A 13,320-nucleotide genomic window follows, 5' to 3' on the forward strand; every position below is an offset into this window, starting at 1 on the left:
CGCTTCCGTTTCATTTGTTCAGAGAAAAGTAAACAACCAATCAGAGTCCGTGTATCTTCAAACCATCCAATCACAGACAAAAGTGTTCTTTGAAATCGTTTGTCGACTGTGTGTGTGTGTGTGTGTGTGTGTTCCTTACAGAGAGGAGGGTGTGGCAGGTGAGGAAAGACAGAAAACCCCCGCGGCTGTAGATGACGGACACACACACACACACACACACACACACACACACACACACACACTCCACTCTCAGTATGTGATTAAATCGAACTTCTCTGAATCTGTGACGACCTGAATACGAAGCTGATCGAGCAAAAAAAAACCTAAAAACAAATCGTATATTTCTAAAGTGAAGACGTCTCAAGGGCTTAAAAAACGTGAACTGGTCTTCACAAAGACAGAAGTACAAAGCACAGCAAACGCCGCGTGTGGTTGGGACGTTCTGTTCCTCCGGGTCGGGTCGACCTCCTGATAATCCTTCAAAACACACTCGAGGTAAACACACGCTAACATGACTTCATCTCAAAAACACAGAAGAAAACATGCGAGATAAAGCCGCTCGAGAAAACAAGAAATCATTTATAATGCAGTAAATGAGTCACTGAAGGTGCTCTAGCCACTTTGTATGTCGACAGAGGAAAGTCTGATAGTAAACAACAACAACAACAACAACAACACTTCCTCCCTGTGCTCCCAGTCTGAATATGATGTTTGTTAGTTTAAAAGATATTTTTTCAAGTCAATAAAGTCTCAGTTTGTTGTATTAAAGTCAAACCTCGTGTAGTTTTGTGTTAAAGCGCTCAGTGAACTACATCGAATCAGCACCAGAACCAGCACCAACATGGAGCCGACTGGGCTCAGAAAAGCTCGTAAACAAGATGAACATCACCATAAATCTGCTCATATTGACAACTACAGTTCTGGTTCTGGTTCAGTTCTGTGAGCTGCTGATATACAGGAGCAGCTCTACAATGCTTCAGTCAGGAGACGACGTCACTGACGACTGTGACGTCTTAATAATGACGTCACAGTCTGATGACAAACTGACAAACATCATCTGTGAGATTCAAACAGGATCAATACATCATCTGTCTCTCTGCATCACTACAGCTCTGACCAATAAGGTCCATGAGGGGAACAGGAAGAGGGCGTCAGTTTCAGTTGTTTAAAGTTCACCTCAGTGGAAGAAACGTCTGGTAAAAATGAGTTTTGCATGCGAGAGAACAACATCAGTGGTTTCTTAGACACACAGAGCAGCCACACACACACACACACACACCAACATCCAGGTAAACACACAGAAAAACATCTTTCTTTTTATTAAATTTGAAGCTTCTTGCATTTTCTACTCTGAAACTGAACCAAACCTAACTCACTTTTTTATATATTTTACGTCGTTTCATCTCGCCTCCATCTCTAAACACTTGTTGTTGTGCTTTGGCAACACAAACTGTGAACACAAACATCCAAACACGCGAAACACGACCTTTGACCTGCTGCCATTTGACAATGAATTCAGCGATTTGTAATCTTTGCACCAGGTAATCCACCTGATAACAGTTAATCTGTGGATAAACGGAGTCTACCGGCTCCTTTCTGCTGACATCTGTCCGTTCAGACTCAGTCAGATGAAACGCAACAGTTTCTCTCCACCTGCACACACATGCAGACTGTGTCTAAAGCTCTTGTGTGACTCTGAATCTCACAGAAGTGGATTATGTAACCGGTGTGAGTCTATAGAAGATGTTTTTGTAGCATCGAGGTGAACTTTTCAGAGCGGCTCTTTTGCCTCGAGGCGGCGAGGTGTGTCGTTAAAGATCAATCAAACAAACAAACATCCGAGCTGTGAATCTGGTCCTCTGTCAGCCAATGAGTGTGGATCAAAAAGCTCATTCATGACAAACAAAGTCAGCCAAAGATGAGAGCAGCACATCAGGATGCTTTGCCCCTTAGTCATGCCCCGCCCCTTTTTGGTCTTTGCCAAATTAATAGCATTAATGGGAATATGGTATCGCTTTTGAGTGAATAGGAGCCCAAATTCTGTCGCTTGGCAGGTTATTGTGGATCTCCAATCAGCGTCATTCTGTCCGATGTTACGTTAAACACTTAGATATCTACTTAGATATCTTCGTGCAAGTTTTTTTAGCCTCAAACTGGTTTAATTTCACCCAAAAGGGAGCGACAGGAAAGTGACGTATGGCTGCTCTCATCTATAGCAACAGAGTTAAAGGAAAAGTTTGACATCTTTTAGATTCAGACGTCTTCCCCTTCTTGCCTCAAGTTAGATGTTCATCTTATCTTAGCGTAAAGACCACAAACAGGAAACGGCTTTGAAAACCTTTAAAGCTCACTGACAAACAAATCATATATTTATTTTAAGTTGCCAGGAAACCGGTTGAGACAACAGGAAGTTTCAGGTCCAGCCACATAATTCTCCACGAAGTAGCAACGTGTTATTTGTAGACTTTGTTTTTTGTTTGAATTAAACAAACGAGATATTTTGTGTTAATCTGCGAGCTGTAGAGGTGCTCTTCAGTGGGTTTTGTTACCGATATTTCCGGTCTTTATGCTAAGCTAGGCTAGCTCCCCAAAGTTTTAAACTATTCCTTTAAACTTTTACTTTGACAACAGTTAACTTTTAGCAGCTTCGTGAAGTCTTCCAGAAGCTCTGAGGGCGTGTTCGTGCAGATTTAAACATTCAGAGGCGGGACAACAGTACACATCATGTTTTCAAATTCAAAAATCAAAAGTAGCGACCAGTGAGAGCCCAGTGAGAGGTGTGTTCATCCAATCAGGTGTAAGAGGAGGGTTCATGATGTGTGAATGAGTCATGTGTTGTTAAAACCTACTCTGTAGTTTGAATGTCTGTTCCTCAGGCTGTGTTTTAAAACTGACACACTGATGATTCAGAGAGACGAGGAGACTCTTAGCGTTAAAATCACAGACTGGCCCGGACTCAGAAAAGTCACCTCAGTTCAAAAACCTCCTCCTGATACCTCAAATAAACCGTGAATAAATGTGAAGAGAGAAACCTGAGGCCCGACCCTCCTCTGCTGCGCTGCACACACACCTTCATGTTCCTGTGTGTGTGTGTGTGTGTGTGTGTGTGTGTGTGTGTGTGATGCAGGTGGAGCTGACAGGACTGAACACGCCTGCAGCATTTAGTCAGGAATGTGTCTGTGTTACCTCTTTTTAAGTCCACACCAAATCATGCAGGGACGCAGGGGGCGGGGCTAAACGGGAAAACGTAGCCATAAAACTGAACAGCAGCCGGACGCGTTCAGCTCCTCATCCACAACCACAAGATCCGACTCAGTGGAGTATCTACACAACTCTGATGGATTCATGTTCCCCTCACCTGAACTGCTTTAATCCTCTGACTTTTCATCCAGCGCCATCATCAGGTCAACATGTTAATGTGTTCAATACTTCAGCTGGACTCATTGATTATCAGTAAACACAAAGTGTGAGCCAACACACGCAACTTTTCATGTGTGAAACTGAGTGAAAATAAAACATTCTGGACAAAATGTTTCGGTTTTTCATGTGTGAAACTGGGTGGAAGAAAATTCTTCAGAAGATTTTTTTTTTATATAAGGAAAGAAAATTCAAGAGATCATGACAAACATTTTTGGGAGATTTATTTTCCCATGTGTGAAGCTGAGTGAAAAAAAAAATCAGAATACATCAAAATCTTTGGTTTTTCATGTGCGAAACAGTCAAAGAAAGTTTTTCAGGGGAGGGGAAAAATTGTTTATCATGAGTGACTTTTTTTTTTAATTCATGAGGATTTTATTTTGGTGTTAGGGTAAAAAAACAGTGAAACCAAGTGGAAAAAATTCTTCAGTAAAAATATATTTTTTGGTAAAAAAACAAACGAGATATATTTTTCTTTGAAAGGAAAAAATAATTCTATTTTTCCACGTGTGCAACTGAATGAAAAAAGTGAAAATATTTTTTTCCTGAAACTAAGTGAAAACATTTTTACAGGAGAATTTTTTTAGTGTGAAATCGAGTGAAAAACAACCCGGAGAAAAATGTATGTGTATTTTTTCCCAAGTGAAAAAAAAGTTTTTTCAGGAGGAAAATAAAAGTGGGAATTTTTTTTCTTCCCAGGCAAATTGTTCATGTGTGAAACCAAGTTTTTATTGTTTTAATGTGTGAAACTGAGTGAAAAATAGTTTTGGTATGTGAAATTGACAAGTGATGAGAGTGACAAAAGTAAGGTTTCGGCATGAACAAAACAAGTGAAAAAAGAAAAATTCAGGAGAAAAATATATGTGTATTTTTTCCATAGGAGAAAAAAAAGTTTTTTTGGGAGGAAAAAAAGAAGTGGGATTTTTTTTTCTTTCATGGTAAATTTTTTATTTTTCAGATAAACGTGTGAAACCAAGTTTTTATTGTTTTAACGTGTGAAAAAAAGTCTGCTAAAATCTTATTCTCCTGGAAAAAAAGGCTGAAAAAAGAAAAAAACATTTTTTAGTATTCTTCCCAAATGGAAAAAAAAAATTCAGGAGGGGAAAAAAAAGTGTTTTTTGTTTGTTTTAGGGTACATTTTTTTCATGTGTGAAACCAAGTTTTTATTGTTTTAATGTGTAAAACAGAGTAAAACTTTTTTTGTCATGGGTGAAATCGGCTGAAAAAAGTTGTTTCAGGAGAATTTTTTTCCAGAATCTTTTGTACGTGAAACCAAGTTTTTATTGTTTTTATATGTGAAAACGCTTGAAAAAAACTTTTTCTTTTGTTTGAAATCGAGTGAACATTTTTTTTCAGGATACATTTTTCTCGTGTGAAACCAAGGTTTTGTGGTTTTAACGTGTGAAACTGAGTGGAAAAAATTCTGCTAAAAATGTTTTTCGCTCCTTAAAAAAGAGAGAAAAAAAATTTCGTCAAGCATTTTTCTCAAGTAAAAAAAAAATTTTCTTCAGGTGAGTGAAAAAAAAGTCTGCTGAATCTTTTTTCTCTCCTGATCAAACAGGGTGAAAAAAAAAATTCAGGAGAAAAACTTGAATATTTTTCTCGAGTGGAAAAAAAAAAGTTTCTTCAGGACAAAAAAAAGTTGTTTTTTTTTCTGTTTTTTTTCTTCAGGGTCATTTTTTCATGTTTGAAACCAAGTTTTTAGTGAAAAAAATTTTTTTTACACGAGATTTTTGTTTTTCATGGGTAAAACCGTTTTTTCCAGGAGAAAAAAAAATTTCAGGAGAAAAAAAAGTTTTTTTCAGGAGGAAAAAAAAGGGTTTTTTGGGAGATTTTTTGTGTGAAACCAAGACCATAAAAAAAACAATAAAAAGTTTTTATGTGTGAAACTGTGTAAAAAAACAGTCTTGGCAGGAGAAATTTGCAAAACACTTCTTTTTTTCCAGGAGAAAAAAAAAGATTTTTGGTGGAAAACATTTTCAGGAGAAAAAAACTGTTTTTTTTCAGGAGAAAAAAAAACTGTTTTTTTTCAGGAGAAAAAAAAAGGTTTTTTTTCAGGAGAAAAAAAAAGGTTTTTTTTCAGGAGAAAAAAAAAGTTTTTTTTTGGGAGATTTTTGGTGTGAAACCAAGACCATAAAAAAAACATAAAAACAATAAAAAGCTTTTATGTGTTAAACTGAGTAAAAAAACAGTCTTGGCAGGAGAAATTTGCAAAACACTTATTTTTTTTCCAGGAGAAAAAAGAAAGTGATTTTTGGTGGAAAAAAAGTGGATTTTTTTTTTCAGGATACATTTTTTTCATGTTTGAAACCGAGTTTTTAGTGTTTATATGTGTGAAACTGAGTGAAATTTTTTTTTACATGAGATTTTTGTTTTTCATGGGTAAAAACATTTTTTCCAGGAGAAAAAAAAAGTTTTTTTCAGGAGAAAAAAAAAGTTTTTTTTGGGGAGATTTTTGGTGTGAAACCAAGACCATAAAAAAACATAAAAACAATAAAAAGTTTTTATGTGTGAAACTGAGTTTTTCCAGGAGAAAAAAAAGGGATTTTTGGTGGAAAAAAGGTAGAATTTTTTTTTTCAGGATACATTTTTTTCATGTGTGAACAAAACAAAAAAAAGTTTTTTCCAGGAGGAAAAACAAGTTTTTTCCAGGAGAAAAAAAAAATTTCCAGGAGGAAAAATGAGTTTTTGGAGAATTGTTTGTGCAAAACCAAGTTTTTATTGTTTTGGGAGATTTTTGGTGTGAAACCAAGACCATAAAAAAAACATAAAAACAATAAAAAGCTTTTATGTGTTAAACTGAGTAAAAAAACAGTCTTGGCAGGAGAAATTTGCAAAACACTTATTTTTTTTCCAGGAGAAAAAAGAAAGTGATTTTTGGTGGAAAAAAAGTGGATTTTTTTTTTCAGGATACATTTTTTTCATGTTTGAAACCGAGTTTTTAGTGTTTATATGTGTGAAACTGAGTGAAATTTTTTTTTACATGAGATTTTTGTTTTTCATGGGTAAAAACATTTTTTCCAGGAGAAAAAAAAAGTTTTTTTCAGGAGAAAAAAAAAGTTTTTTTTGGGGAGATTTTTGGTGTGAAACCAAGACCATAAAAAAACATAAAAACAATAAAAAGTTTTTATGTGTGAAACTGAGTTTTTCCAGGAGAAAAAAAAGGGATTTTTGGTGGAAAAAAGGTAGAATTTTTTTTTTCAGGATACATTTTTTTCATGTGTGAACAAAACAAAAAAAAGTTTTTTCCAGGAGGAAAAACAAGTTTTTTCCAGGAGAAAAAAAAAATTTCCAGGAGGAAAAATGAGTTTTTGGAGAATTGTTTGTGCAAAACCAAGTTTTTATTGTTTTAATGTGTGAAACTGAGTGAAAACATTTTTACAGGATTTTTTTTTCATGGGTGAAACTGGCTGAAAAAAAAACGTCTCAGGAGAAAAAATAGTGGGAATATTTTTTCCAGAATTTTTGTTATATGAAACCAAGTTTTTATTGTTTTTATGTGTGAAACCAAGTGAAAAAACGAAATCAGGGGGAAAATGTGTATATGTGCATTTTTTCCTCAAGTGAAAAATAAAGTTTTTTCAGGAAAAAAAAGTGCAAATTATTTTTTCAGGAGAATTCTTTGTATGTGAAACCATGTATTTTTTTGTTTTTGTTTTTATGTGTGAAACTGAGTGGAGGAAAAAAAAAGTCTTGGCAGAAGAAATTTTGCAATAATCTTTTTTTTTCATGGGTGAAACCGGGTAAAAAAAAATTTAATGTTAATAAAGGAGAAAAATAAACTGGGAATTTTTTGTGTGTGAAATCAAGTGAAAATATTTTTCCAGGAGAATTTTTGGAAGGTGAAACCAAGTTTTTATTGTTTTTATGAGTGAAACTGAGTGAATTAACTCTGCTAAAATCTTTGACTCTCCTGAGAAAAACAGGGCGAAAAAGGAAAAATTCAGGAGAAAAATTTGAGTATTTTTCCAGAGTGAAAAAAAAAAGTTTTTTCAGGAGGAAAAAAAATGGGATTTTTTTTCTTCTTTCAGGGTAAATTTTTTTTCATGTGTGAAACCAAGTTTTTATTGTTTTTGTGTGTGAAACCAAGTGAAAAAAAGAAATCGGGAAAAATGTATATGTGGTTTTTTTTCCCAAGTGAAAAAAAAAGTGTAAATTATATTTTTTCAGGAGAAGTCTTTGTATGTGAAACTAAGTTTATAAGTGTGAAACTTTGTGTGAAAAAATATCAGGAGAAAATTGTATAGGTGTATATTTTTCCCAAGTGAAGCAGGAGAAAAAAAAGTGGGAATGTTTTTTGAGAAGAATTTTTTGTGTGAAAGCAAGTTTTTATTGTTGTTATGTGTGAATCCGAGTGAAAAATAATCTGCTAGAATTTTTTTTTCTCCTGCAAAAAATTAGTGAAAAAGGAAAAATTCATGAGTATTTTTTCCCAAGTGAATAAAAGTTTTTTCAGGAGGAGAAAAAACAACTTTTTTTTTTTGGTCTTTTGAAACAGAGTGGAAAAAATTCTGAAAAAAACTGAGGGAAAACATTTTCTTCCAGAAGACTTTCTTCTTTCTTTTTAGTGTGAAACTGAGTAAAAAAAAAAAATCAGGTGAAAAAAAATTTTCATAAAAAGTAAAAGAAAAAAATCTGATGCTCGTTTCTTCTTAATGTGTGAAACCAGGTGAAAAAAAAATTGGCGCAGGAAAAAAGTGTTTTGTCCTCTAAGAACGTGGGGCGGTGCAAACTTTTTTCACTGTTTCACACATTAAAAAAATTCTCCCAGATTTGTTTACAACAAAAAAAATCCAGATTTTTTTCCCTCCTCTGTTTTAATAAGGCAGAAAGTACGTTTCGACCTTCAGTAACCATTCTGTTTTTGTCTCTCTTGTCGTGAAACCCTGAATAAATAAACTCAGATCGCTGAATGAAGCTGTTTCTGTGTGTTTCCTCCGTCAGCTGCAGACTGTTAACGTATAAACGAGTCACATCAGCGTTCAGACTGGATGTAAACACTCGTCAGTGTAAACTAATGAGTGTGATCCTTTAAACTGCAGGAGGAGATCAGTGTGTGACGGAGCGCCGCTGTGGGCCTGTACCAACACGTTACACTACCTCTGTGTGTGTGTGTGTGTGAGTGTGTGTGTGTGTGTGTGTGTGTATGTGTGATTACAGGGTAGTGTAATGACGGCCTTGTTGGTGGGATGACAGAATAATAACTCACAGCTAAAACACAGAGCATCTTCTTTCTGTTTCACATGTATGGAAGCTCAGTGGGCACAAAACACACTTCTTTAAACACAGACCTGCTGACATCATCGACAGGCAGAGTTCAGAGGAGCAGCATGAGCCTCTGCATGTCTGTCGATATCTGATACCTGATGTCAACAGGATTAAACGAGGTTTTCTTACTTCTGGATTGTTCACTTTAGTTTCTACGTGAGCAGAAATCTGTCAGTCAGTTAGTCATAACTCCAGTTATGTCTCCAAAGGTCAGCCAGGACATATATAAATATCTTTGGGAAGTCCAGAAGAGTTTAAACAAACACTCTGCAGGTTTCAACTCAACAACATGTAATTAAACAAATAAAGCTCAGAAATAAAGAAATTCCAGGAATGTATCTAATGTCAGCAGGCACAGCGGGAGCGAACGATGTGTCCTGACATGACATCCTTAAACTGACAGCAGCGGAACAACAACAACGGAGTTACTAATGGAGGTTAATCTGCATGTATGTATTCACCTCCAGTGAGAAGTCACAGTCACGGAGGAGGAGATGAAACAGACTGACGGAGTCGGGCGCCTCCTCGAGGAGCTGACGGTGAGATCGGAAGGAAAGAGCTGCTGCTGCCAGGCTCGGTCTAATTAATGGAAATATTTGCATGATGATTCATTCTGTTTTAAATGTCACTTTCTGTGTGGAAGGGGAGAGGCGTGCTGGATGGGTTTCATGGTTTGACTTCTTTAATGCCAGCAGAGTGATTAGAGCAGAATAAACAGAGGAGGGTGAATTTAATGCAGCACGACATGAGAAACACGTTTTATCCATGAAAATGTCTTTAATCTCTCCATTCAATCAAGATTTCATGAAGCGGCGCTGTCGCTGAGAGAATTAAACATCTTTTGGTGATAGACATGCGACATATACAAGCAGTGACATGTGCCTACAGGGCATTAAAGTTAATGACAAACTTTCAGTCTTAAATTTTACACTCACGTCGCCACATCACTCACAGTTGAGAGTTTAAGCATTTCTGTATGTGCACAAAAACCAGGCTGAAAATATAAATCTCTCCTCGTTTAGAGGATGTAGTTTGTTCTTCTGTTATTATCCTGTTATTAATTGTGTTGCATCGTAAGCCGTGACTGTATCTAACTGTTAAACAAATCTGAAGTGAACTTTTGAAATGCACTTTCGCATTACCTGGTTCAGAGTGAACACATTAGTCTTTGTAAAGGTCAGAGATCATGAACCAGAAGCAAAACCATTTGTTTGCCACCTGCTGATAAACCTCAAAGAAGAAGAAACAGAACCAGTCGCCTCAGACATGTGTTGAGGATGAGTCTTTTCCGAATAGGACAAGTTATAATTATCTTTATCTTCTGCAGAAACAACTGCGAGGGCCTGAGGGGCGATTGAAAAAAAATCAGGAGATCTTTTTTTGTTGGGCGAAACCAACTGGAGAAAAAAACTTGGGGGGGCTTTTTTATGTGGAAGTGAAAAAGAATTTTGAGAGGGGGACAAATGTATTTCATGTGTGATGCTGAGCTGAAAGTTCAGGATAATTTTTGTTTCATTTTTTGGTGAAACTGTTTTTTTTAATGTGTCAAACCGAGTGAAAGAAAATAATCATGAGAAAAATATATATATGTATTTTTTCCCAAGTGAAAACATACACATTTTCTCCTGAATTATTCTGGTATTCCATTATGATGGTTGAAATTGAGTGAAAACAAATCTTTTCTTTCCTCCTGAAAAAAGAAAAAATTCAGGAGATTTTTTTTTTCCCAGGTGAAAAAAAAGGTGGAAAATTTTGTCAGGAGAATTTTAGGTATGTGAAACCAAGTTTATATTGTTTTTATGTGTGAAACTGAGTGAAAAAAGACTTGGCAGGAGAAATTTGCAAATTTTTTTTCCAGGAGAAAATAAGAGATTTTTCTTTGGAGAATTTTTTGTCGGAAACCAAGTTTTTATTGTTTTTAAGTTGAAACTGAGTGAAAAAACAGTCTTGGTATGAGAAATTTGTAAAACACTAAAACAAAAAAAGTTTTTTCCAGGAGGAAAACATTTTTTTTTTTCAGGAGAAAAATCAAGTTTTTTTTCCAGGAGAATAAAAAAAAAAAAATTCCAGGAGAAAAAAAAAAAAAAATCCAGGAGAAAAAAAAAAAATCCAGGAGAAAAAAAATTATTTTTTTCCAGGAGAAAAAAAAGTTTTTATCAGGAGGAAAAAAAATAAAAAAAAATTCCAGGAGAAAAAAAGAGATTTTTCTTTTGAGAATTTTTTGTGTGAGACCAAGTTTTTATTGTTTCTAAGTTGAAACTGAGTGAAAAAACAGTCTTGGCAGGAGAAATTTGCAAAACCTTTTTTTTTCATGAGAAACAGTGGGGAAAAAGAAGTTTTTTCCAGGAGAAAAAAAGTCTTTTCCAGGAGGGAAAAATAAGTTTTTTCCAGGAGGGAAAAAAAAGTTTTTTCCAGGAGGAAAAAAAAAGTTTTTTTTCAGGACATTTTTATTGTTTCTAAGTTGAAACTGAGTGAAAAAACAGTGTTGGCAGGAGAAATTTGTAAAAATCTTTTCCTTTTTTCGCATGAAACAGTGGGGAAAAAAAGTTTTTTTCCAGGAGGAAAAATAAGTTTTTATCCAGGAGAAAAAAAGAAGTTTTTTCCAGGAGAAAAAAAGTTTTTATCAGGAAAAAAAAGACGTTTTTCCAGGAGAAAATAAGAGATTTTTCTTTGGAGAATTTGTTGTGCAAGACCAAGTTTTTATTGTTCCTAAGTTGAAACTGAGTGAAAAAACAGTCTTGGCATGAGAAATTTGTAAAACACTGAAAAAAAGAGTTTTTTCCACGAGAGAAAAACATGATTTTTCCAGGAAAAAAAGGTTATTTTATTGTTCAAAACCAAGTTTGTATTGTTTTTATGTGTGAAACTGAGTGAAAAAACAGTCTTGGTATAAGAAATTTGTAAAACACTAAAACAAAAAAAGTTTTTTCCAGGAGGAAAACATTTTTTTTTTCCAGGAGAAAAATCAAGTTTTTTTTCCAGGAGAAAAAAAAATAAAAAATTTCCAGGAGAAAAAAAAAAAAAATCCAGGAGAAATTTTTTTATTTTTTTCCAGGAGAAAAAAAAGTTTTTATCAGGAGGAAAAAAAAAAGTTTTTTTCCAGGAGAAAAAAAGAGATTTTTCTTTGGAGAATTTTTTGTGTGAGACCAAGTTTTTATTGTTTCTAAGTTGAAACTGAGTGAAAAAACAGTCTTGGCAGGAGAAATTTGCAAAAACCTTTTTTTTTCATGAGAAACAGTGGGGAAAAAGAAGTTTTTTCCAGGAGAAAAAAAGTCTTTTCCAGGAGGAAAAAAAAAGTTTTTTCCAGGAGGAAAAAAAAAGATTTTTCCAGGAGGAAAAAAAAAGATTTTTTTCAGGACATTTTTATTGTTTTTAAGTTGAAACTGAGTGAAAAAACAGTGTTGGCAGGAGAAATTTGTAAAAATCTTTTCCTTTTTTCGCATGAAACAGTGGGGAAAAAAAGTTTTTTTCCAGGAGGAAAAATAAGTTTTTTCACAATGGGAAAAAAAATTTTTCCAGGAGGAGAAAAAAATTTTTTTCCAGGAGGAATTTTTTGTGCAAAACCAAGTTTTTATTGTTTCTAAGTTGAAACTGAGTGAAAAAACAGTCTTGGCAGGAGAAATTTGCAAAACCCTTTTTTTTTCATGAGAAACAGTGGGGAAAAAAAGAGTTTTTTCCAGGAGAAAAACAAAAGGTTTTTCGGAGAAAAACCATGATTTTTCCAGGAGGAAAAAAGAGATTTTTTTGAGGACATTTTTATTATTTTTAAGTTGAAACTGAGTGAAAAAACAGTGTTGGCAGGAGAAATTTGTAAAACACTAAAACAAAAAAAGTTTTTTTCTAGGAGGAAAAAAAGTTTTTATCAGGAGAAAAAAAGAGATTTTTCTTTAGAGAATTTTTTGTGCGAGTTATTGTTTCTAAGTTGAAACTGAGTGAAAAAACAGTCTTGGCAGGAGAAATTTGCAAAACCCTTTTTTTTTCATGAGAAACAGTGGGGAAAAAAAGAGTTTTTTCCAGGAGAAAAACAAAAGGTTTTTCGGAGAAAAACCATGATTTTTCCAGGAGGAAAAAAGAGATTTTTTTGAGGACATTTTTATTGTTTTTAAGTTGAAACTGAGTGAAAAAACAGTGTTGGCAGGAGAAATTTGTAAAACACTAAAACAAAAAAAGTTTTTTTCTAGGAGGAAAAAAAGTTTTTGTCAGGAGAAAAAAAGAGATTTTTCTTTAGAGAATTTTTTGTGCGAGTTATTGTTTCTAAGTTGAAACTGAGTGAAAAACAGTCTTGGCATGAGAAAACACTAAAACAAAAAAAAAGTTTTTTCCAGGAGAAAAATCCAGTTTTTTTTTGGGAGAATTGTTTGTGCAAAACCAAGTTTTTATTGTTTTTATGTGAGAAACTAAGTGAAAAAAGAGTCTTGGCAGGAGAAATTTGCAAAACCCTTTTTTTTTTCGTGAGAAAAAAATGTTTTTCAAGGAGGGAACAAAAGGACAAAAAAAGTTTTTTCCAGGAGGAAAAAACAAGTTTTTTCCAGGAGAAAAAAAGGTGTTTTTTTGTTGGAAACCAAGTTTTTATTGTTTTTAAGTTGAAACTGAGTGAAAAAACATTCTTGGCATGAGAAATTTGTAAAACACTAA

This window comes from Pagrus major, chromosome 3 (assembly GCF_040436345.1).
Source record: "Pagrus major chromosome 3, Pma_NU_1.0".
Lineage (NCBI taxonomy): Eukaryota > Metazoa > Chordata > Actinopteri > Spariformes > Sparidae > Pagrus > Pagrus major.